At 37.9% G+C, this 26,897-nt stretch overlaps 1 protein-coding gene across 2 annotated transcripts in view; it reads right to left on the reverse strand.

Moving 5' to 3' along the window:
- Positions 1-26,897, reverse strand: part of LOC122754043 (popy Class I histocompatibility antigen, A-1 alpha chain-like) — a 37,951-nt gene that overhangs the window by 4,486 nt on the left and 6,568 nt on the right. The window contains exon 9 of one of the 2 annotated variants that reach the window (XR_006356324.1): positions 7,288-7,532. The exons of the other annotated variant lie outside the window; for it this stretch is intronic. The gene's annotated coding sequence lies outside the window, so the exon portion shown is untranslated. Of the gene's footprint in view, positions 1-7,287; positions 7,533-26,897 lie in introns of those variants that run through there. 2 annotated transcript variants of the gene reach the window in all.

The following is a 26,897-nucleotide window of genomic DNA, read 5'->3' on the forward strand; positions in this document are numbered from 1 at the left end:
TACATATGAGCCATATACACTCCAATACAGGCAAAGCCAGTTGCCTCTTCACTCTTTCCATTTACTTGCTCACTACTTGCGTCTGCATGCTTTCTTGGCTTCCTGACTCTGCTTCTGTCCCAGACTATATCACTGTTTATACTCCTTGGATACCATTTATCATATTAGTTTATGATCTATTTGCTGCCTACCATTTGAAGACTTTGCTACATGTTTGAGTTCCTAGTTTCACGGTAGCTTCCCAGAATAAGCAGCCCATGTTTTCCTTTGCAGGGGCAGCTGGGTGGGGCAGTGAGTAGAGCACGGGACCTGGCATCAGGAAAACTCATTGAGGTCAAATCTGATCTCAGACATTTACTAGCTATGTGACCCTGGGCAAGTCACTTAACCATGTTTGCCTCAGTTTCCTTATCTGTAAAGTGAATTGGAGAAGGAAATAGCAAACTGCTCCAGTGTCTGTCAAGAAAACCTCAAATGGGGTCACTAGGAGTCAGACACAACTGAAAACAACTGAAGAACAACAAAAGTCTTCCCTTATCACCTGGTCGGGTATGCCTGTGCATAGCTTTGGTTTTTTTTTAAAGTAATAAACATTTTTATTTATAGTTTGGGGTTCCAGTTTTTATTCCTCCTTCCCTCCCTCCTTCCCCTTCCCTTCCCCCTCCCAGAGGCTGTAAGCAATCAAATATAGGTTATACATATGTGAATAACTTTTTAAATGGACAGTCACTAGTAAAGTCTGACTTAAGTTCTTGGCGTCTCATTCCAAATGTATTGTTTTAAAAAAGGTTCACTTGAGATCCACTGTTTAGGACAGCTGAAGTCAACATTCTCAAGCTTCATCCTCATGTTTGAGGGTCTTATAAATCCAGAAGGATGGCTGAATTCAGAGATCCTAGCCTCAGAGTCCACACATATTCAAAAGCCAAAAGTGACACTTTCCAGAAAAGAAAAAAAAACAACCCACAGCTCAGATGCCTGACATCCCTTTTGTAGTTCAGACTTCTCCTAAGTCTTCCCCAGGACAATAAAGATTTTTTTCCTGAAAAGACTCCTAACTTGAATCTATGATATCCCTCTGCAATTCAGAATCACCCCTAACCACAGAAAGGGTTTCTCTTTCTCATACAAAGGTTCTAGCTTTGTCCCTCCCCATGGGTGAGGCTCCTCCTTCTGCCACAGGGGACCTAGTTTAGGCCCGCCTCATGAATGAGGTTTCCCTTTCTGGTGTAGAGAACTTAGTTTTGCCTTACCCATAAGTAACCTTTTTTTCTTCCTAGTATAAGTCCTGTTCCCCACCTTCCAATTCCCACACAAAATTCTGGTAAAGTAAGGTATACTCAATTTACCCCTGTACAAGTTTTCCTAACATGAGGCAACTTGGAGGGGAAAGATTTTCACACTTTCAGACTTGGCTCCCACATATAATGACCAAGTGATGCTGAGAGTCTGAGGAACATGATTATGCATGACTGGGAAGCTACTCCCCTCACCTCCCTCCCTTTGGAAGAATAAGTGGAACTCCTCTGGCAACACTTCTCTTCTGGGGGACGTTTTTGCTTTTAAAGCCAGCTTGATTTGCCTTCTAAAGTAATGGGAAATGTCTGAAGTATTAGGTCACTTTCTCCTCTGGCTTTTACTACCTTCATGTTTATTAAAAATAGCTTGTATGGAAATTCTTTGCTTAGCATGGAGAGTCTTTATGCTCTAATAGATCAGAACTCAAGTTGGCTCCTATTGAACAAATAGTTTCCCATTTTTGAAAAAAGAAAATTCTCACCTCCTTCCCCCCAACCCTTATCTTTAGATCAGATTTGTTACATTTACTGTATTAGATTTTAAAAGTTGAAAGTACCCATTTAGAAGAGGAAAGCAAAGAGTATGTCACTGCACCTGGTCCTGGCCTGTGCCTCATCATTAGTGCAGATTTCACCCAGGCTACAGTTGAAACTCCTCTTTATCCATGTACTCTCCAGGACTCATTACAACTTCCTATGATAGCGAGAACTCTGCAATTCACATTCCATGGCTCCTTCCTCATATCAGCATCATCTTTCTTGTCATGGTATCCTCCTGTTCATATGTGCCTTACTTCTTTTATTTTTCTTTTTTTTTTTTAGTGAGGCAATTGGGGTTAAGTGACTTGCCCAAGGTCACACAGCTAGTAAGTGTTAAGTGTCTGAGGCCGGATTTGAACTCAGGTACTCCTGACTCCAGAGCTGGTGCTCTATCCACTGTGCCACCTAGCTGCCCTTGTGCCTTACTTCTTGTTACTTCTCCCCACAATTCTACCTAACCACTTACCCTTCCAAGGCCAGAGTCATTGTTTATTCTGTAAGGGGCTAAAATTCTAGCTATACCATCTAAAATCTAATGAGTGGTCGCCAATAAATTATAAGCTTTAGCAAGAGTATTTAAGTGTTTAAGTATTTATTAAAGAGCATTAGGATCAGAGAGAAAGGTAAAAATCTAACTATTTCTAAGAGACCCTATCATCCGACCCACCGTGGCCAGGTCAGGAACCAAAAGAAAGAGAACCCTTCTGCCAGTGTCCACTTCCTACTTCGTGTCCTCCTTCCAGAAAATGGGAGGCTCCTCAAGTTGATTGGTTGGTAGCCTTGATAGACAGTACCCACAAGCAAACGTCTCTTCCTGATGCCAAAGAAAAGCTGCATGGCCTTGCCCTCAGAGGCCTTCTCCTCATGGTGGAGCTTTCCTACAGTAAGTCTCCAGCAGGTGGTGTCATTCTAATAGTTACAATTCAGCAGATCAATTTCTTCTCCAGAGCCTTTTTGCCCTCTATATTCATGGCCAAATAAGGAACCATGGGATAAATTCTCCCCATAACCATAACCATAAAAAGTACTTCCATTTTCCATTACTTTGCCCACAATGATGTGACCTTTTGCATGAGTCACACCGATTTGGTGCTTATTATGGTGTATAATGTAAGATACTATGAAACGACTTTCCTGTCTTCCCTGTGGTTTTTGTTTACCTAAAAGTTGCATATCTACTAGATTTCACTACTACATCTCTTTTTTTGTTCAGTATTTTATTATTTTCCAGTTACATATAAGGATAGTTTTCAACATTTGTTTTCATAGGATTTTCAGTTCCAAATTTTTCTCCCACACTCACTTCCCTCCCTCCTCCCTAGGACAGAAAGCAATCTAATATAGGTTATATATGTGCCATCACATTAAACATATTTCTGCATTGACTAATGCATATTGTTACAGAAGAGTCAGAACACAAGGGAAATACCTCACAAAAAGAATTTTAAAAAAATAGCCCCAAAGTAGAAACAGTATGGCTCAATCTGCATTCCTAAGCCACAGTTCTTTTTTCTGGATGTCGAGAAAATTTTCTATTATGAAGTTCTTTGAAATTTTTTTGGACCATTGCATTGCTAAAAAGGGCCAATTCTGTCACCATTGTTCATTACACAATGCTGCTATGACTGTGTACAATATTCTCTTGGTTCTGCTCCTCTCAGTCAGCATCAGGTCATGTAAGTCCTTCCATGTCTTTCCAAACTCCCCCTGCTCATCCTTACTTTTCACATTGAATTTTTAAAACTTTGTGTTCTGAATTTTTTCTTCCCTCCCTCCTCATCCCTCCCTATGAAATCCAGCAATTCTATATAGGTCATACATGTGCAGTTACGCAAAACATCTTCTCATTAGTCAGGTTGTGAAAGAAAATAGAAAAATACCTTTAGAAAGAGGAGCTAACAAATAAAATTATACTTCAATCTGTATTCAGATACCATCAGTTCTATCTCTGTTGATGGTTTGCATTTGTCACATGTCTTTCTGATAGCATCCTGCTCATCATTTCTTTCACAGTTACTATTGTTAACTGTATTACCCTCCATCTTAATCCCTCCCCTTGATATTTACTCTATTATACATCTTCCTTCACCCTATCCCTCCTCGAAAGTGTTTTGCTTCTTACTGCCCCTTCCCCAATCTGCTCTTCCTTCCATTGCCTCTCCTCCCCCCTTATCCCCTTCCCCTCCCACTTTCCCACAGGGCAAGATATAATATTATTCCTTCTTGAGTGTGTAAATTATTCTGTCTTTGAGCCAATTATGATAAGAGTTAGGCTCACTCACTCCCCTGTTCCTTCCCTATCTTCCCTTCTACTCCATAAGCTTTGTTTATATCTTTTATGTGAACTACTTTTTCCCCAATCTGCCTCTCCCTTTCCCTTTCTTCCAGTGTATTCCTCTTACCCATTAACTTTATTCTGAAGATGTCATCATGAATTAGCTAGATGTCACAGTGGACAAAGTACCAGCCCTGGACCCAGAAGGCCCCACGCCCACATCTGTCCCCAGACATAAGCCACCCCACCCTACCTGCTCCACGAAAAACAAAGATAAACAAAAAAATTAATTATTTATAGATATCATCCCTTCATATTCAATTCACATCTCATCCCTTCATATTCAATTCACACCTGTGCCCTCTAAGTATATTCCTTTCAGCTGCCTTAATACTAAGAAAGATCTTATGAATATTATCTTCCCATGTAGGAATGTAAACAGTTTGATGTTTTAATATCCCTCATGATTTCTTTTTCCTGTTTACTGTTTTATGATTCTCCAGGGTTTTGTATTTGAAACTCAAATTTTCTATTCAGTTCAGGTCGTTTCATCACAAATGCTTGAAAGATTATACTCAGTTTTTCTGGGTATGTGATTCTTGGCTGTAGTCCCAGTTCCTTTGCTCTCTGGAATATAATATTCCATGCCCTCCTGTCTTTTAATGTAGATACTGCTAGATCTTGTTTTATCCTTACTGCAGCTCCACAGTATTTGAATTCATTTTTTTCTAGCTGTTTGAAATATTTTCTCCTTGACCTGGAAGCTCTGGAATTTGGCTATAATATTCCTGGAGTTTTTCATTTTGGGATCTCTTTCTGGAGGTGATTGGTGGATTCTTTCAATTTCTATTTTACCCTCTGCTTCTAGAATATCAGGGCAATTTTCCCTGATAATTTCTTGGAGGATGGTGTCTAAGCTCTTATTTTTTTCATGGTTTTCAGGTAGCCCAATGATTTTCAAATTATCTCTCCTGGATCTTTTTGCCAGGTCAGCTATTTTTCCAAGGAGATATTTCATATTGCCCTCTATTTTTTTTTTCAGTTGGATTTGCTTTACTGTGTCTTGGTTTCTCATAAAGTCACTAGCTTCCATTTGTTACATCCTAATTCTTAGGCAATTATTTTCTTGAGAGAGGTTTTCTATTTCCTTTCCCATTTGGCTTTTCAAACTGTTGACATTTTTCTCATGACTTTCCTGTATTGCTCTCATTTCTCTTCTATTCTTTCCTCTGTCTCTCTAAATCTTCCTTCTATCTCTCCTACTTTCTCTTCAAAGCCCCCTTTGAGTGCTTCCGTGGCCTGAGACCAATTCATATTTTTCTTGGAAGCTTTGGATGTTAAGAGTTTTGACTTTGTTATTATCTTCTTCTAGGGGCAGCTAGGTGGCACAGTGGATAGAGCACCAGCCCTGGATTCAGGAAGACCTGAATTCAAATCTGACCTCAGATACTTAACACTTACTAGCTGTGTGACCCTGAGCAAGTCATTTAACCCCAACTGCCTCACAAAAAAACAAAACAAAAACAAAAACAAAAACAAAATATTATCTTCTTCTGAGGAGGAGGGTGTATTCTGGTCTACCTTTCCCCCAAAGAAGTTTTCAGTGGTCTGCTTCTTTCTCTGCCTGCTCATCTTGGCTGCCTATTTCTTGGATTTTAACTCCTTCTTAAAGTGTATCACTGCTTCCAGGACACACTGTTCAAGCTACAGTATGGCCCGGGGGTGATTGGGCTTCTTCTCAGCCTGCCTGGCCTGTGAGTAACCATGGCCGCTTTCTTTTTGATCCAGAAACAGAAGTCTGATTGAACTCTGATTCTCTATGGTCAGAAGTTTGGCATGCCTGTGCCTCTCCCCGCACTGGGCCACCACCCCTCAATTCAGCCCACTGGTTCAGAACCAGGGCACTTTGCCCCAACTCCAACAGAGACAGCTTCCACTTTACCCTGGCCTACCGCTGAACCCCCTCACCAGTCTGTGATAGGAGCCTCAGAAGCTGCTGGTGCTGAAGACTCTGAGGCATGCTGGAAGCACTGTCCATTCCTGGCTGGGTCTCGACAGCATGCTGAGATGTTCAGCCCAATCAGAAGGTGATTACAATTGCCCTCTTTTCCTGAAAAATAGTCTCACTCTGTTCTTATGTGCATTAGCCTGCTCTGTTGTTTTTTTTTTTTTTTATGGCATTATTTGGGAGTGAGTGGATGGGTTTATCTGAAGCTTGTGGGAGTCATAACCTCTCCTCCGCCATCTTGGCTCTGCCCCCTACATATTTTTTTAAATAAACATTTTATTTAAAGTGTTGAGTTTCTTTTTGTTGTTATTGTTTGTTTGTTTTGTGGGGCAATGAGAGTTAAGTGACTTGCCCAGGGTCACACAGCTAGTAAGTGTCAAGCATCTGAGAGTGGATTTGAACTCAGGTCTTCCTGAATCCAAGGCCAGTGCTTTATCCACTGTGCTACCTAGCTTCCCTACAGTGTTGAGTTTCAAAATTTATCCTTCCTTCCCTCCCTTTCCCTCCCCCTCCCTGAAGTGGTAAGCAATCAGATATAGGTTATACAAGTGCAATTATGTAAAACATTACCATATTAATCATTTTGTATAAGAAAACTTGAATAAAAGAAAAAATGCAAGAAAGTGAACAATAGCATGCTTCAGTCTGTGTTCAATCAATATCAGTTCTTTCTTTGGAGGTGTATAGTATACTTCATCATTAGTCCTTTGGAATTGTCTTGGATCATTGTATTGCTGAGAATAGTTAAGTTATTCACAGTTCTTCATCAAACAATATTGCTGTCAGTGTGCACAATGTTCTTCTGGTTCTGTTCACTTCACTACACATCAGTTTGTACAAGTCTTTCCAAGTTTTTCTGAAACCATCCTACCTGTCATTTCTTATAGCACAATATTATTCCATTACCATCATATACCACAACTTGTTTAGCCATTTCCCAATTAATGGGCATCCTTTTGATTTCTAATTCTTAGCCACCACAAAAAAAGCTGTTGTAAATATCTTTGTATAAATAGGTCTTTTTTTTTTTTCTTTTTTGGGATGTCTTTGGGATATAAACCTTGCAGTGGTATTGCTGGATCAAAGAATATTTGTAGATTTTTGGGCATAGTTCCAAATTGCTTTCCAGAATGGTTTGATAAGTTCACAACTCCATCAACAGTGGATCAACATCCCAGTTTTTAGGGGTGGGAGAATCTTTAATACATGTTCAAATTTACTTTAGTTGCTGAATGACTCTCAAATTTGCCTTTTCTCCTTCCTATCATCATCAACCTGGGACTCCATCAGTGTAGGAACTGTGCCTTTTCTCTTTCTTCATTACATCTCATAGGACCTAGCAAAGAATATTTTCCCAAACTTGGCACCATGGTTTTGTTTCTCTTCTACTCTGTGAAATTATGGACTATATCTGGAAGCAACAGAGATAAGGGAATGAGTTGGCATTTCATTGTAGAAAAAAAAAATCTCCCTCAACATACACAGGTTCATAGAATATTAGAACTGGAAGGTAGCTTAGGGATCATCTGTTCCACCCTCCTCAAATGTTAGATGAGGAAAATGAGGCATAGAAAAGGGGATTACTTTACTCAGTCTTAAAAAAAATTTTTGGATAAGAAGGGACTAGAATGCCATTTTCCTGAATCTGCCCCATGTTCTCAATTTACTTTCTTCTCTCCTCATTGGTCTACAAACTCTTCTTAATAATGACACCAGGGGCAGCTAGGTGTCACAGTGGATAAAGCACTGACCCTGGATTCAGGAGGACCTGAGTTCAAATCTTACCTCAGATACTTGACACTTAGTAGCTGTGTGACCCTGGGGAAGTCACTTAACTCCCATTGCCCCACCAAAAGAAATGACACCAAATTCTACGTTCATGGATTGTTGTATGAAATAAAGAATAGGGGTAGGATGTAAGGGTAGATACTTTCATAAGATTGGTACAGCTCATTTTCCAAGATGATTTTCTGCAGGAGCAACACTGGGTCTACAGTGAAGAGGATACTTCCTGTAGTCACAGATTGGCATAATTTCTACTTAGGTAGCTAAGCAGTCATTATCCTCTATATGTAGCATGTCCCAGTGTCAGCAATAATACCAAGAATCATCCTGTACTACGACCTATTCAGTATTCTCTAATTCACATTTAAGACTTTCCCCTCCCTTGCATCTCCATGCCCAGGAAAGGTAGAAAATCTCATCTTCCCCTTGTCCCAGAAAGCAAGCTATTTCACAAAAGCTAATCATTAGTTCTCTAGGCCCTCCCTGGGAATATTCCTTGATTAACATTAGGTGTTATACTGGAAGTGATGTGAAGGAACACCATCAACCCAAAATTATGGTAAACAAAGGGATGCACTGATCCCACCTTTGTCCATGCCTGCTATTCTCCCCACAATAGCTTTGGGTCATTTTGTACAGTTCAGACTGGGCCCTAAATTTCCTCACTCTATTCTCCATATAGCCCCCAACCAAACTACTAAAATAGTTTGGTTCCACAGTTTATTGTTTGACTCCAACTCTATGCCTTGAAGCTACTACTAAGCTACCAGGCCCTAAAGACCTAGTGACTATGGAAGGTAAAATATAACTTTTTAATCTCAAGCACAAGGAACTAGTATCAGCCAAAGAACTTGTTAGAATGGAGCTGGGGCTTGGGATAAGGAATTTGATAATTCCCAGGGTATGCAGGACTTTTTCTTAACTTTATGGAGTAGAACTGGATATTGTATTGTTTCAGATACAATTTCTTCAAATGTGGTTCCACAGTGGGGTGAGTGTGTGGTAGAGAGGAAGATCAAGAGGGCAAGATAGCAGAAAACTATACCGACTGACACTCCCCCCTCCCCCCCCCACCATGCCTTTCAGTTAGTCAAGAATGGAACTTGAAAACATTCCCTCTTTCTAGCTACTGAATAAATTGTAAGGATTAGCACCTACTAACCCTTGAGAAGCTGTCAGTTCATCTCATTGCTAACTGGATGGGGTTGATGGGGGTTGGGGTTGGGTATAGTGAATCCTATCCCTCCCCATTTCTATGGCAGGGGCTGGAGGTCATCCCAGCAATGATCTCCAGAGCTTCTACTGATCTCTAGGGGTCACTGGGCTCCTAGAAAGTGTGGTAGGGAAGACACATCATAGGATTACATAGGATTCCAAACTGGAAGGAGATATAGATTCCCAGAGTCTTGGGTTTTGTCCAACATCACTCAGGTAGAAAGTGGCAGAGTCTGGTTTCAAACTTAGGCCCTCTGACTTTAAATGCTGTGCTCTTTCCACTCCATCATGGTGGGTTGATACTCTGGATACTTCTCTACCACAGGTGAGTCTTTTCTATTGGGTTGCTTTAGTACATCAGCATGTACAGCTTTGTAAATTCAGCTTTGAAATCAGGACCATACCACAAGTAGGGAAAACACTGTGCCCTTAAATAGTAAGGACATCCTAGAATAGGATGATAGATAGGTGGGGGGAAATATGAATCACCTCATTGTTCATCATAGAGGGATAAGGTAGATTTCTCTCCTCCAACATATGGGCCAGAGAGAGTCTGAGAGGCTTGTGGGAAGAAGATAGACAAATATCTCATATTTACCATTTTTTGTTCACCTCAGTGATTTTGGAACAATGAATCTTCTGGGCCCTTGTATGTGAGGTATACTAGAGAAAGAGCTATGCACTTCTTTCCTAACTTCAAGCTGAGAGTTCCAGAGTTATTTCTGGCCATGAACTGAAATGGTTCCTATTAGGCAGAAACATTCTCCTATTAACTATTGCTTAACCAGGATAAATTCCTTGGTCTCTGTTTTAGAAAGGAACATAAGCCCACAAACAGGCCTAGCCTTCTATTGCAAAAACCATATCTCTGATATTCAACATGTAACATGAGAAACAAATGTAAGCCACCTAAATGCAAGATGTAACCCAACTGAGATTTTTAGCAGAGTTTTTTTAAAATTTCCCATTCCAAATTTTCTCCCTCCTTCTACCCTTCCCTCACAAATTGAGTAAACAAGAAATATGATACACATCATACATATGAAATCATGTAAAATGTATTTTCACATTACTCATGTTGCCAAAAAATAAGAAAAAAATGGAAAAATATTTAGCAAAATTTTCACCTAATTAATTAGCAAAAACAAACAAACAAAAAACCCCTAGCACTGTCCAGGTACTATTGATAGATAGAGAGATAAAGAGATAGATAGATGATAGATAGGTAGACTAAGTATTATATATTTAAGAAATAAGGCATTTATTAGAGAAATTTGTAAAATTATCACCAGTTTCCTACTTTCATTTTGATTTTGACTGTATTCATTTTGTTTGTGCAAAAACCTATTACAATAGAGGGAAAGAAGGGAAGGATGAACATTGTTTCAACCTTACTCTCATGAGATTTGATTCAAAGAGGGAATATACATTCATTTGGATAAAGAAATTTAGCTTATTCTTTAGGGAAGTAAAAGGGTAAGGGGAAAAGGGGGGACTGATAGAAGGGAGAGCAGAAGCAGGGGAGAAAAAGGTAAAGAAAAGGGAGGGGGGCTGATAAAAGGGAGGGAAGATTGGGGGAGGCAGAGGCAAGAAGAAAAACATTGGTGAGGAGGAATAGGATGAAAGAAGGGGGGAAAAGTACAAAGGGGGTTAGTAGAATGGAGGGGAAATAGTAATATTAACTATGAATGTAAATGGGATGAACTCTGTGATAAAATGGAAATGAATAGCAGAGTGGATTAAAAACCAGAATCCTACAATATGCTGTTTACAAGAAACACATTTGAAGCAGAGAGATACACACAGAGTAAAGCTAAAAGGTTGGAACAGAATATATTATGCTTCAGCTGAAGTAAAAAAAGCAAAAAAAGATCCAATTAAAAGAGATGAGGAAGGAAACTACATCTTGCTAAAAGGTACTATAGATAATGAAGTAATATCAATACTAAACATGTATGCGCCAAGTGGTATAGTATCCAAATTCTTAGAGGAGAAGTTAAATAAGTTACAAGAGGAAACAGACAGCAAAACTATACTAGTAGGGGATGTGAATCTTCCCTTCTCAGAATTAGATAAATCTAGTCACAAAACAAATAAGAGAGAAGTTAAAGAGGTGAACAGAATGTTAGAAAAGTTAAATATGATAGAATTCTGGAGAAAACTGAAGGGGGATAGAAATAAATATACCTTTTTCTCAGCAGTACATGGCACATATTCAAAAATTGACCAAGTATTAGGGCACAAAATATCATAGTCAAATGTAGAAAGGCAGAAATAATAAATGCATCCTTCTCAGATCATGATGCAATAAAAATTACCTGTAATAAAGAAGCATGAAAAGGTAGACTGAAAATTAATTGGAAACTAAATAATTTCATTCTAAAGAATGAGTGGATCAAACAACAAATCATAGAAACAATCAATAACTTCATTCATAAAAATGACAATAATGAGACAACATGCCAAAATTTATGGGATGCAGTCAAAGCAGGGCTTAGGGGAAATTTTGTATCACTAAATGCTTACATGAATAAAAAAGAGAAAGAGGAGATGAATGAAGTAGGCATGCAACTTAAAAAGCTAGAAAAAGAACAAATTAAAAATCCCCAACTAAATAATAAATTGTAAATCCTGAAAATCAAAGAAGAAAATAATAAAATTGAAATCAAGAAAATTATAGAATTAATCAATAAATCTAAGAGCTGGTTTTATGAAAAAGCCAATAAAATAGATAAACTTTTGGTAGATTTTATTTAAAAAAAGAAAGAAGAAAACCAAATTACCAGTATCAAAAATGAAAGGGGGGATTTCACCACCAAAGAAGTGTAAATTAAAGCAATAATTAGGGAGTATTTTGCCCAACTGTATACCAATAAATTTGACAATCTAAATGAAACGGAATAATATTTACAAAATTACAAACTGCCCAGGTTAACTGAAGAGGAAATAAAATCCTTAAATAAGCCCATATTAGAAAAAGAATTTGAACAAGCCATTAATGAACTACCTGAGAAAAATCTCCAGGGGCAGATGGGTTTACAAGTGAATTCTACCAAACATTTAAAGAACAATTAATTCCAATATTATTAAAATAATTTGGAAAAACAGGTGAAGAAGGAGTTCTACCGAAGTCCTTTTGTGACCCAAATATGGTATTGATACCAAAACCAGGCAGAGCCAAAATAGAGAAGGAAAATTATAGACCAATTTCCCTAATGAGTATTGATGCAAAAATCTTAAATAAGATATTAGCAAGTAGATAACAGCAAGTGATCACCAAGATAATATACTATGATCAGGAGGGATTTATACCAGGAATGTAGGGCTGGTTCAACATTAGGAAAATTGTCAACATGATCAAGCACATCAACAAAAAAACTAACCAAAATCATTTGATTATCTCAATAGATGCAGAGAAAGCTTTTGACAAAATACAGCACCCATTCCTAATAAAAACTCTAGAGAGCTTAGGAATAGGTGGAGCTTTCCTTAAGCAGTATCTACCTAAAATCATCAGCAAGCATCATATGTAATGGAGATAAGTTAGAGGCCTTCCCAATAAGATCAGGGGTGAAACAGGGATCTCCATTATCACCTCTATTATTTAATATTGTACTAGAAATGTAAGCTTTAGCAATCAGAGAAGAAAAAGGAATTAAAGAAATTAGAATAGGCAAGGAAGAAACAAAACTATCACTCTTTGCAGATGATATGATGGTATACTTAGAGAATCCTAGAGAATCAACTAAAAATTACTTGAAACAATTAACAACTTTAGCAAAGTTGCAGGATATAAAAAATCCACATAAATCATCAGCATTTCTATACATGACTAACAAAGTCCAGCAGCAAGAGATAGAAAGAGAAATTCCATTTAAAGTAATGGTAAAGAATATAAAATACTTGGGAGTCTATTTGTCAAGACAAACCCAGGAACTCTATGAAGACAATTACAAAACACTTTTCACAAAAATCAAATCAGATCTAAATAATTGGAAAGATATCAATTGCTCATGGATAGGCTGAGCTAATATAGTAAAAATGACAATCCTACCTAAATTAATTTACTTATTCAATGCCATACCAAACAGACTAATGAAAATTATTTTATAGAGCTAGAAAAAATAATAACAAAATTCATCTGGAAAAACAAAAGGTCAAGAATATCAAGGGAACTAATGAAAAAATTTCCCAGGAATTTGGGCTAGCAATACCAAATCTGAAACTTTACTATAAAATGGCAATCATCAACACTATTTGGAACTGGCTAAGAAATAGAGTGGAGGATCAATGGAATAGGTTAGGAACAAGAGACACAGTAGTAAATTACTTTAGTAATGTACTGTTTGATAAACCCAAAGACTCCAGCTTCTGGGATAATAACTCAGTATTTGACAAAAAATGCTGGGAAAACTGGAAGACAGCATGGCAGAAATTAGGTATAGACCAACATCTTACACATTATACTAAAATAAGGTCAAAATGGGTACATGATTTAGACATAAAAGGAGATACCATAGGTAAATTAGGAGAGGAAGGAATAATTTACCTTTCAGATCCTTGGAAAGGAGAAAAGTTTATGACCAAACAAGAGACAATATTATGAAATGCAAAATGGATGGTTTTGATTACATTAAGTTAAATAAGGTTTTGTACAAACAGAAGCAATGCATCCAAAATTAGAAGGGAGGCAGAAAGATGGGAAACAATTTTTATAGCCAGTACTTCTGATAAAGGCCTCATTTCTAAAATATATTAGGAACTAAATCAAGTTTATAAGAATCCAAGTCATTCCCCCATTAAGAAATGCTCAAAGGATATGAAGAGGCAGTTTTCTGATGAAGAAATCAAAGATATCTATTGCCATATGAAAAAAATGCTCTAAATCACTATTGATTACAGAGATGCAAATTAAAACAACACTGAGGTATAACCTGACATCTATCAGATTGGCTAATATGACAAAAAGGGAAAATAATAAATGTTGGAGAAGTTGTGGGAAAATTGGAACACTAATGCATTAGGGTTTTTTCCATTGTTTAGAATTTTTATTTTCCAAATTATATATAAAAGCAAATTTTGACATCAATTTTTTAAACTTGGTGTTCCAACTTCTCTTCCTCCCTCCCTTCCCACTCCCCACCCCAAGAACTCAAGCAATTCAATGTAAGTTATATATGAGTAGTCATGGGTATTAGCTAGGTTGTGAGAGAAAACAGATAAAAACAAGACTTCGGATTAAGGAGTTGTCAAAAAAATTGTGTTTCAGTCTGTTTTCAGATACCATCAGTTCTTTCTCTGTAGGTGTATTGCAATTTTCACAAGTCCTTTAGAGTTATATTGGATCATTGCCTTGCTGAAAATAACTACCTGCTTCCCAGCAGATCATCTTACACTATTGCTTTTATTTTGTATACAGTGCATTTGTCTCTACCTCAGTTCATGTGGGTCTTTCCAGGTATTTCTGATAACATCCTGTTCATCATAACTTTTATGTAGTACCTTAAACTTGATAAAGAATTTTCTTCACAATAGCCCAGCCAAAGTAGGTACCATACATTTTTTTTTAAGTGAGGCAATTGGGGTTAAGTGACTTGCCCAGGGTCACACAGCTAGTAAGTGTTAAGTGTCTGAGGCCGGATTTGAACTCAGGTACTCCTGACTCAAGGGATGGTGCTCTATCCACTGTGCCACCTAGCTGCCCCAGTACCATACATTTTGCCATTATAGTCAGTCATCATAACTATTTCCCTCCATCCTATTCCCTTCCCATGATATTCACTCTATTTTCTATCTTCTTTTACCCTATTCCTCTTCAAAAGTGTTTTACTTCTGATTGTTCCCTCCCCTGCTCTGCCTTCTTTCACCTTTCCTTCCTTATCTTCTTCCCCTACTACTTTTCTGTTGGGTTAAATAGATTACTACTCCCAGTTGGGTGTGAATGTTATTCCCTCCTTGAGCCCACTCTGAGGAGATTAAGGTCTTTGAGCTAATTCTGTATTCTAAATTTTTCTTCCTCCCTCCCTCCTCAACCCTCCCTATGAAACCAAGCAATTCAATATGGCATACTTGTGCAGTTATACAGAACATCTTCACCTTCCTCAAAAGTATTTTGCTTTTTACTGCTCTGTCCCCCAATCTGCCCTTCCCTCCTTCTACTCTTCTTCCCCCTCCATCTCCCTCCCCTCCCACTTTCCCTCAGGGCAAAAATATATTGCTATACCTACTTGAGTATGTATGTCATTCCATCTTTGAGCCTATTCTGATGATACTAAGGTTCACTCACTGCCCTATTCCTTCCCCCTCTTCCCCTCCCATCCACAAGCTTTTTTCTTGTTTCCTTCATGTGAGCTACCTCTCCCCAGTCCACCTCTCCCCTTCCCTTTCCCCCAGTCTATTCCTCCTACCCCTCAACACTATTTTAAAGATGTCATCATGGGTTAGCTAAGTAGCACAGTGGACAAAGTACCAGCTCTGGAACCAGGAGGCCCCGATTCCAAATCTGGCCCCAGACATAAGACACCCCACCCTGTTTGCCTCACAAAGAACAAGGATAAACAAAAAAATGAATGCTTTACAGATATCATCCTTTCATATGCAGTTCAGACCTGTGTCCTCTGTGAATTCCTTACTGAGAAGGTTCTTATGAGTTGGAAGTATTATCTTCTCATGTAAGAATGTAAACAGTTTAACCTTTGAATATCCTTCATGATTTCTTTTTCCTGTTTGCCGTTTTATGATTCTCCAGGGTCTTGTATTTGAAACTCAAATTTTCTATTCAGTTCAGGTCTTTTCATCACAAATGCCTTAAAGTCCTATTTTTCATTGAAATCCCATTTTTTTCCTCTGAAAGATTATGATGAGTTTTGCTAGTTATATAATTCTTGGCTGTAGTCCCAGTTCCTTTGCCCTCTGGAATATCATATTCGATGCCCTCCAGACCTTTAATGTAGATGCTGCTAGATCTTGTCTTAGCCTTATTGGAGCTCCACAGCATTTGAATTCCTTTTTTCTAGCTGCTCACAATATTTTCTCCTTGACCTGGGGGCTCTGGAGTTTTGCTATGATATTCCTGGAGATATTCCTTTTGGGATCTCCTTCAGGAGGTGATTGGTGGATTCTTTCAATTTCTATTTTACCTTCTGCTTCTAGAATATCAGGGCAATGTTCCCTTATGATTTCTTGGAAGATGATGTCAAGGTTCTTATTTTGGTCCTGGTTTTCAGATAATCCAATGATTTTCAAATTATCTTTCCTGGATTTATTTCCCAAGCCAGCTGTTTTTCCAAGAAGATATTTCACATTGCCCGCTATTTTTTTCATTCAATTGGATTTGCTTTACTGTGTCTAGATTTCTCATAAAATCACTAGCTTCCCTTTGTTCAATCCTAATTCTTAGGCAATTATTTTCTTCAGACAGCTTTTTTATCTTCTTTTCCATTTGACTTTTCAAGCTGTTGACTTTTTTCTCATGATGTTCCTGCATTGCTCTCATTTCTCTTTCCATTCTTTCCTTCCTCTATCTAAATCTTCCTTCTATGTCTCCTACTTTCTCTTCAAAGTCCCTTTTGAGTGCTTCCATGGCCTGAGACTGGTTCATATTTTTCTTGGAAGCTTTGGATATAGGGGCCCTGAGGTTGTTATCCTCTTCTGAGGATCCACCTTGATCTTCCTTGTCATTGAAAAAACTTTCTACAGTTTTCAACTTTCTTTGCTTACTTATCTTGCTGTCTTTTTCTTGACTTTTAACTCTCTACTCGCAGGCCCTGCTTCTAGGCTACACTACTGTCCCCAGCTTCAGAGGGTCCCAAGTGTTTCAGTTTGATGGAGGGCAGCTTTTTCTCTTGCCTGGCCTGTTCTCTGATCCAAAGATAACCTCAAGTTAACTTACTAAATATCCAAGCTGCAAATCTTTCTGTGCTATGATTCTTAGCTTTGACAAGCCTGCGCCCCTCCCCAACCTGGGCCTCTTGCTGCCCAGGATTTCCTCCTGGTTCCCAGCTGGGGTGGGATAGCTGAATTCCTCCCTAGGTCTCTCTGGCACTGCTTCACTTTACCCCCCTGACCAGCCGTTCAGCCCTCTCATCTGACCAAAAGCTCAGTTTTAGAAGATGCTGGTGCTGCAGCTGATTTTGGAGGCTCAGGGGTTAAGTTCCTCTGGTGAGGTGTGCCTGGGGTCTCTGTCAGCATGATCACAGGGTTGGATTTTACTTGCAGCCCAGCATGGCCCCCTTTGTCTATGGCTGGAAAATATCCTCAGCCCATATTTTTGTGGGGTTTTCTGCTCCAGGGATTCTTTTATTGCTCTTTTTGAGGTAATTGTATCAGGAGCTCTGTGTGTTTAATGTCTTTCCTCCACCATCTTGGCTCCACCTCCCACACTAATGCATTGTTGGTGGAGCTGTGAACTGATCCAACGATTCTGGAGAGCAGTTTGGAACTATGCCCAAAGGGCTATAAAGCTGTGCATGCCTTTTGCCCCAGCAATACCACTATTAAGTCTTTTTCCCAAAGAGATCATAAAGAGGGAAAAGGACCCACATATACCAAAATATTTAGAGCTGCTCATTTTGTGGTGGAAAGGAATTGGAAATTGAGGGGTTGCCCATCAATTGGGAAATGGCTGAACAAGTTGTGGTATATGAATGTAATGGAATACTATTGTGCTATAAGAGACAATGAGCAGGCAGATTTCAAAGAAACCTGGAAGGACTTGCATAAACTGATGATGAGTGAGATGAGCAGAACCAGGAGAACATTGTACATAGTAACAACAACATTACGTGTTGATCAACTGTGGTAGACTTGTTTCGTTTCAGCAATACAGTGGTCCAAGATAGTTCCAAAGGATTCATGATGGAAAATGCTCTCCAAATCCAGGGGAAAAAAAACAACCAAAAAACTGTGGAATCTAGATGCAAATTGAACAATAATATTTCTATTGTCTCTTGTTTTTCTTTTTTGAGGTTTTTCCTTTTTGCTCTGATTCTTCTCTCACAACATGACTAATGCATAAATATGCTTAAGGTGATTGTACATATATAACCTATATCAGACTGCTTGCTGTCTTGGGGAGGGGGGGTGGGAGGGGAGGGAGGGAGAAAAATTTGAATCTAGAAATCTCTGGAAAATAATAAAATATTTATATTAAAGAAGAAAAAATAAATGCAATAAAAAATAGCTTCTAAATAATAAAAAAAAATAATCAAAGCCATTTATAGTCATATGAAAAAAATGCTCTCACTATTGACTGGAGAAATGTAGGTTAAAACAATTTTGGCTCACTACCTATTGGCCTGGATAATAGAACAGTAGAAGAAAATGACAAATATTGTAGGGATATAGGGAAAATGAGACATTAATGCACTCTTGGTCAAGTTGTAAACTGATTCAAACATTCTGTAGAGCGATTTGGAACTATGGCCAAAAGTCTATAAAACCATGCATGCTCTCTGACCTAGTAATACCAGTACTAGGTCAGTATCCAAAAAAAGATAAAAAACAAAAAGTTGAATTTGAAATTGAGGAAATGCCCATCATTTGGGGAATGGCTGAACAATTTGTGGGATGCGAGTATAATGAAACACTATTGCATTATCAGAAATGATAAACAGGATGCTCTCAGAAAAACCTGGAAAGATTTCCATGAGCTGATGCAAAGTAAAACATACTGTATACAGAGTAACAATAATATTATAAGATAATCAGGTGTGAATAACTTGGCAATTTTCAGCAATACAATGATCCAAGATAACTCTGAAGGATTTATGAAAAATGCAATCCTTCTCTAGAGAAAGAACTGATGGTGTGTGAATGAAGAATAAAGCATATTTTTTTTAGTTCCTTTTTCTTAAGTTTTTTTGTCTGTTTTCTTTCACAACCAGGTGAATATGGAAATGTTTTGCATGACTATACATGTATAACTTATATTGAATTGCTTGTATTCTTAAGGCGGGGGTGAGGATGGTAGGGAAAGAGGGAGAAGAGAATTTGGAACACAAAGTTTTAAAAATCAATGTTAAAATTGTTTTTACATGTAATTTGTGGAAAAAATAAAATTCTGAATAAATGGAAATTTAAAATAAAATGAGTCAGAGAAGAAAAAAAAAATGAAAATGAAAATTAAATTTGACAAAAAGACAAAACAAAAATAAAACTAATTCCTAGGGTGGGATGGGGAGATCTGAAACTCAAAACATCCAAAGTAGAGAGGAATCCTAGGATTTCTGGCTTTTTTTCATTCTCCATATTTTCTTTTCTTTTTTCTTTTCATTACTCTTTGGTGAGGCATAATAGTTTTTCTTTAATTCTTCTATTACCTGGGCCAGGACAATTGTCCAATAAAGATTTAAGAATATCGAAATGTTGGAAGGTTCTTTAGAAGATCCGTGGGGGTTTAGCTGTGGTATGTGATTAGAACAGGGTTTCTGGTTTTCCAAAACCAAGGCTGAAATTTCCCTAAAGAACAACAAAGCTGTCCTTAGGATACAATTGGCCTTTTTCTCATTTGAACTAGCTTCTTTATGACCTAAGGGCATCAGAGTCACATCCACATGGAGCTGTGGCTCCTCCAAGTTAGTGGTTCCTTGACACCTAAAGTGATCATGCCCTGACTTGTTGAGTAGACAAGTTTCCACATGGAGATGAGAGAGGTCATATCCAGACAAGCTAGGTGTCACTGTGTCCTTGTTACATAGCTTTGCTGTGTTAGGGCAAAGTAAACCTCCTTTCTTTAAGTGTTCGATGATTTATGAGTGCCTCATTCCATCCCAACTGTGACCCCAAAATAACAAATAGTTCTTGTTAGGCAAGCCCCTAATAAGAGGAGGGGACAAGATCCTGAATATCTTGGGAAGAATAGACTCCAGCATAGTGCAGGGAATCACTGGAAAGGATAAAAAGACCATAGACAGGCCTTTTGTCTATTTCTTTCCCCTATTATCTCCTTTTCCTATCATCTCCTCCTTTCCTCCTTATTCAGATCTGCAACAAAATTACTCCTCCAGAGCCTGCTAAGCAGAAGAACTCTGTTACTCTAGTAACTCAACAGCAGGCCCCAAACCTTGTGCAGAATCACAACAAAATTACTCTTCCAGGGCCTGCTAACAGAGGCTCTGTTAACATATTAACCTAGCAGCAGGGTACCACCCCTAGAGAAGGTCAGCCCAGAATTAAGGGAGGCCAAAAGGGAGGACCAAATCCCCAATACCAGTTAGAAGGGAAGCTTAACTTACAGAGAAAGCAAGCAGCTAAGCCTTGAAGCCCAATGAAAGCCACAAGTAAGACTGAGAGCCTCAGCACAAAAACTTGTGATAGTACAGGAACAGAACCCAACTCTCTCATGAAAACACCAAGTCACAAAATAAGTCATAAAAAGGAATTTTTAAAAAGGCAACAAAAAAGCTTGACTGTAGAACGTTACTATGGAGGTAGGGAAGATCAAGGCAAAAACTTAGAGGAGGATAATAGTACCAAAATGGCTACAGGTAAAGCTTCAAAGAAAAAGTGTAAATTGGTCTCAGGCCCAAAAAGAATTCCTGGAAGGGATTTAAAAGGACTTTAAAAAGGAAATCAGTGGAGTAGAAGAAAGATTGGGAAAAGAAATGAGAATAATGCAACAGAATCATGAAAAAAGAGTCAGTAGCATAAGAAAATAAATACAAAAATTTTCTGAGGAAAATAACTCTTTAAAAAACAGAACTAACCAAATGGAAAAGGAAGTACAAAAGGTCACTGAGGAAATAATTCCCTAAAAATTAGAATTGAACAAATGGAAACTAATGATTCTATGAGACATCAACATATATTAAAACAAAAGCAAAAAAGCAAAAAAAAAAAATAGAAGAAAATGTGAAATTTCTCTCTCTCTCTCTCTCTCTCTCTCTCTTTCTCTCTTTTGGTGAGGCAATTGGGTTTAAGTGACTTTCCTAGGGTCACACAGCTAGTAATTGTCAAGGGTCTGAGGCTGGACTTAAACGCATGTCCTCCTGAATCCAAGGCCAGTGCTCTATCCACTGTGCCACCTAGCTGCCCCTGAAATTTCTCATTGGAAAAACAACTGACCTAGAAAATAGATTCAGGAGAGATAATATAAGAATTGTTGGGCTACCTGAAAGCCACGACGGGGAAAAGAAAAAAAAGCCTGGACAATATCTTTCAAGAAATTATCAAAGAAGAGTTCTGTAGGTGGAGCCAAGATGGTGGAATGAAACCAGGAAGCTGCCTGAGCTCTCCCAAGTTTTCCTCAGAAATAACATTAAATTAAGCCTCTCACCAGATCATAAAGCTGTAAAATCTTCAAAAAAAAATTGGAGTGAAACAATCTTTTGACTCAAGATAACCTAGAAGATCTTCAGGAAAGGTCTGTTTCATCTGGGAGAAAGGGGAGCACAGCTCAACACAGAGGGTTTCCAGGCAAGCCAGCAAAAGGCTCTTAGTCAGTGCATAGATCAGTAGCTGAGAACCCATGGTCCTAGCACAGCAATCTAGTGGCACAGCAGGCCAGTTGTGAGTTCTCCAACTCTGACACAAAAGGCAATCTGCAAGCCAGGGTATCTGCTAACCAAAAATCCCAACTAAGCTGTTCTATTCCAGTGTAGTGAGAAGCCACAAACTTCTTATGCCTCAGAGCATAAAGCTGGTGACTCAACCCCTGACCTCCAGCAAAAGAAGCTTGGGACAGTGCACACTGTACCCCAGGAGCAGAACTCAATCTTAAAAGGCACAAAAGAGCCTAACATTAAAATAAAACTATGAATAAGAAACAAAAAAGAACCCTCACTACTGATACTCTGGTGACAGGGAGGAAAAATTATAAACTCAGAGGAAGACAACAATGACAAAATTTCTACATGTGGATCCTTAAAGTGGAATAATTGGCCTTGAGACCAAAAAGCCCTGCTGGAAGAGCTTTAAAAGGATTTTACAAAACAAATAAGAGAGGTAGAAGAAAAATTGGGAAAAGAAGTGAAAGTTATACAAGAGAAAGTAAATAGCTTAGAAAAAAAAATAATGAATTAAAAATACAATTGGAAAATTAGAAAAGGAGAATAATTCCCTAAGAATCAGAACTGAGGAGATGGAAGCTAATGACTCAATGAAACAACACAAAGAAGTAAAACAGAATCAAAAGAATATAAAAGTAGAAGAAAATGTAAAATACCTCTTCAGAAAAACAAAAGAGCTAGAAAATAGATCCAGGAGGAATAATATAAGAATAATTGGACTACTTGATGACCATGATAAAAAAAATGTCTAGACAGCATGATTTAGGATATTATTAAGGAGAACTACCCCAATGTCTTACAATCAAAGGAAAAATTAGTCATTGAAAGAATCCACGGATCACCTCCTGAAAGAGACCCCAAAAAGAAAACACCAAGGAATATAATAGCTAAATTACAGAATTATCAAGTAAAGGAGGAAATACTTCATGCAGTCAGAAAGAAACAATTTAAATATCACGGAACAACAATAAGAATTACACAGGACTTGACAGCTTCAACATTAAAGGATCAGAGGGCTTGGAATATGATATTCCTGATGGCAAAGGAACTGGGATTACAACTGTGTAATTTAAATTTCTAAATGTAGGTTCTAATCTGTCCCCCCAGCTTTGGGGGGAAACTGACTAAAATCACTGATAAATGAGTTTAGGTTTTTAAGGGTTTTTTGAAAAATAGTAAAAGAAAAGAGAAAGATTGAGAACAGAATTCCTATAACCTGACAATCCTAGCTTTCCTAATCTCCTCCTTTTGAAGTCTTGTCTCCACCATGGCGATTTCTCCAAGCCAAAGAGCTCACTGCACAGCCTCTGCTTCCTCCTTCCTGTTCTCCTCCCAGAAATGGGAAGTTCTTCAAGCTGATTGGTTGACTGGGTCAGAAGGTGGTCAAAGTTCAAAGTTGTTAGCTTCTGAGAACCATGCTTTCTTAAGTACCCTTAAGTACCAGCCAGATGTGCTTAGAATCTAGTTAACTAGAAGTCAGCCAGTAATCCAGTCAAGTCAGCCAGTAATCCAGTCAGCAGTCAGTCCCTTATCCAATTCAATCAGTTTAAATTAATCTCCAGGTGGTCTCCTGAGTATCTGCTAAATCTCATCTATCACATTCCATTATCTTGACACACACCCAGGAATGTACTACCCAGAAAAATTAAGCATAATCTTTCAGAGGAAAAGATGGAAATTCAATGAATTAAGAATCTTTAAAACTTTCCTAATGAAAAGTTCAGAACTTAACAGAAAATTCAGTCTACAAATACAAGACTCAAGAGACACATGAAAAGGCAAAAAGGGGGGAAAACATATTCAATAAGGTTAACATTTTTGCATCCCTACATGGGAAGAAGATACTTGTAACTCTTGAGAATTATATCTTTATTAAGACAGATAGGAGTACTGCACACAGACAGAAGATGTGGGTATAAGTGGGATTCTGATGTGATGATATAAAAAAAAAACTTAAGGGGAAACAAAAAAGGATTATACTGGGAGAAGAGGAAATGGAAGGCAGAGTGGGGTAAATCACATCAAGTGAAGAGGCACGAAAGACCTATTATAATAGAGGGAAAGAAGGGAGGGGTGATTATTGTTTTGACCTTACTGTCATTTGAGTTGGCTGAAAGAGGGAATATCATACACACTAAATTGGGTATAGCATTCTATCTTATCCTATTGGGAGGAAAAAGAGGAAAGGGGAAAGAAAAGGGTGGGGTGCTGATAGAAGGAAGGGCAAAACTAGGAATTGAAAAGGGAAAGGACAAAAGGGAGGTGAGGCTGATAGAAGGGAGGGTAGACTGAGGTGGCCAGAAACAAGACACTAGTGAGAAGGGACAGGGGGAAAGGAAAGAGAAAAATACAAACAAGGTAAAAAATAGGATGCAGGGAAATACACAATTAGTCATCATAACTGTGAATGTGAATGGGATGACCTCTCCTATAAAACAGAAGCAGATAGCAGAGTGGATTAAAAACCAGAATCCTACAAAATGTTGTTTACGAGAAACACATTTGAAGCAGAGAGATACACCCAGAGTAAAGGTAATAAATAGCAATCCTTATTTCAGACAAAACAAAAGCAGAAATTGATCTAATTAAAAGAGATAAGGAAGGAAATTACATCTTGCTAAAAGGTGACATAGACAATGAAGTAATATCAATACTAAATTTGTATTACCAAGTGGTACAGCATCCAAATTCTTAGAGAAGAAGTTAAGTGAGTCAATGGAAGAAATAGTAAAACTATATTAGTGGGGGACTTCAACTTACTCTTCTCAGAACTAGATAAGTCTCACCACAAAATTAATAAGAAAGAAGTTAAGGAGGTGAATAGAATTTTATAAAAAATAAATATGATAAACCTATGGAGAAAATTGCATTGGGATAGAAAAGAGTATACCTTTTTCTCAGAGGTACATAGAGCATCCAAAAAAAATTGACCATGTACTAGGGCATAAAAACCTCATAGTCAGATGCAGAAAGATAGAAATAGTAAATTAATCCTTTTCAGATCATGCATTAAGAATTATGTGTAATAGGGGGCAGCTAGGTGGCGCAGTGGATAGAGCACCAGCCCTGGAGTCAGGAGTACCTGAGTTCAAATCCGGCCTCAGACACTTAACACTTACTAGCTGTGTGACCCTGGGCAAGTCACTTAACCCCAATTGCCTCATTAAAAAAAAAAAAAAGAATTATGTGTAATAAAGGGTCATGGAAAGATAGACCAAAAATTAATTGGAAACTATATAAACTCATCCTAAAGAACAAGTGGGTCAAGAAATTATCAAAGAAAATTGCCCTGATACATTAGAACTGGAGGGCAAAAAAGAAATTGAAAGAATCCACTGATCAACACCTGAAGGAGATCCCAAAATTATACTTCCAGGAACACTATAAGCAATTTTCAAAGCTGACAGATCAAGGAGAAAGTATTTCAAGCAGCTAAAATGAAACAATTCAAATATCATGGAGGTACAGTCAGGATTGCACAGGATTTGGCAGCTTCCACATTAAAGAACCGGAGGACTTGGAATAAACAATTGGAAAAATACTGATTGCTCATGGGTAGGAGAGGCAATACAATAAAAGTGACAATCTGACCTAAGTTTATTTATTTGGTCCTATATCAATCAATCTATTTAAAAAATTATAAATCTAGGGGGCAGCTAGGTGGTCGCAGTGGATAAAGCATTGGCCCTGGACATGAGTTCAAATCCAACCTCAGACACTTGACACTTACTAGCAGTGTGACCCTGGGCAAGTCACTTAACCCTTATTTCCCTACCCCCAAACCCGAAAAATCTATAAACCTTGAAAAATAATAATAAAATTAATCTGGAAGAACATAAACTCAAGGATATAAAGGGAATTAATGAAAAAAATATGAAAGAAGGTGGTCTAGCAGTTATAATAAGAAATAGAGAGGTTGATCACCAGAATAGAATAGGTAGAAATTACACTATAGTATATAACTATAGTCATCTGGTTCATGATAAACCCAAAGATCCAAGCTTTTGGAACAAAAACTCATTATTTAATAAAAACTGCTGGGAAAACTATAAAGCAGTATGACAGAAACTAGATATAGACTAACATCTTACACCATATACTAAAATAAGGTTTAAATGGGTACATGATTCACACATAAAGGATGATACTATAAGCAAATTAAGGTAGCATGGAATAGTTTATCTGTCAGATTTATGGGCAGAGGAAGAATTTAGGACCAAAGAAGATATAAAGAGCAAAACAAAATATAAAATAGATTTGATTATATAAAATAAAAGTTTTTGCACTAACAAAACTAATGTAGCCAAAATTACAAGGGAATGAATGACTTTTTGCAACAAGTATGTGGGATAAAGGCCTCATTTCTCAAATATATAGAGAACCGAGTCAAATTTATAAAAATACAGGTTATTCCCCAACTGATAAATGGTCAAAGGATATGAACAGGCATCTTTTAGACAAAGAAATCAAAGCTATCTATAATCATATAAAGAAATGTTCTAGATCACTATTGATCAGAGAAATGCAAATTCAAACAACTCTGAGGTATCCCCTCACCTACCAGAATGGCAAATATAACAAAAAAAGAAAATATTGGATGTTGGAGGGGACATGAGAAAACTGGTGAATTTGTGAAGTCATCCAACCATTGTTTTGGGTTTTTTTTTTTTGGTGGGGCAATGAGGGTTAAGTGACTTGCTCAGGGTCACACAGCCTGTAAGTTTCAAGTGTCTGAGGCCAGATTTGAACTCAGGTCTTTCTGAATCCAGGCCCAGTGCTTTATCCACTGTGCCACCTAACTACCCCTAATCCAACCATTTTGGAGAGCAATTTGGAACTATGCCCAAAGGGCTAAATATACACTTTGATCTAGCAATACCACTGCTAGATTTATATCCTAAACACATCCAAAAAAGATAAAAAGAGCAATTTGTACAAAATATTTCCAGCAACTCTTTTTTTTTTTTGTGGTGGCTCAGAATTGGAAATTGGAAATTGGAAATCAAAGGAAATCAAAGATGAAGAAACTGAAGCAAAAAAAGTGACTTGCCCAGGGTGATACAGCTAGTAAGCATCCTGACTCCAGGCCCATCAACTGGGGAATGGCTAAACAAGCTGTGGTATATGATGGTGATGGAATATTATTGTATTATTAGAAATTACAAATAGGACAATTTCAGAGAGGCCTGGAAAGACTCATATGAACTGATATATAGTGAATTGAGCAGAACCAAGAGAACATTGTACACAGCAACAGTAATATTGTTCAA

Source organism: Dromiciops gliroides, chromosome 4 (genome assembly GCF_019393635.1).
Source record: "Dromiciops gliroides isolate mDroGli1 chromosome 4, mDroGli1.pri, whole genome shotgun sequence".
NCBI classification, from domain to species: Eukaryota; Metazoa; Chordata; class Mammalia; order Microbiotheria; family Microbiotheriidae; genus Dromiciops; species Dromiciops gliroides.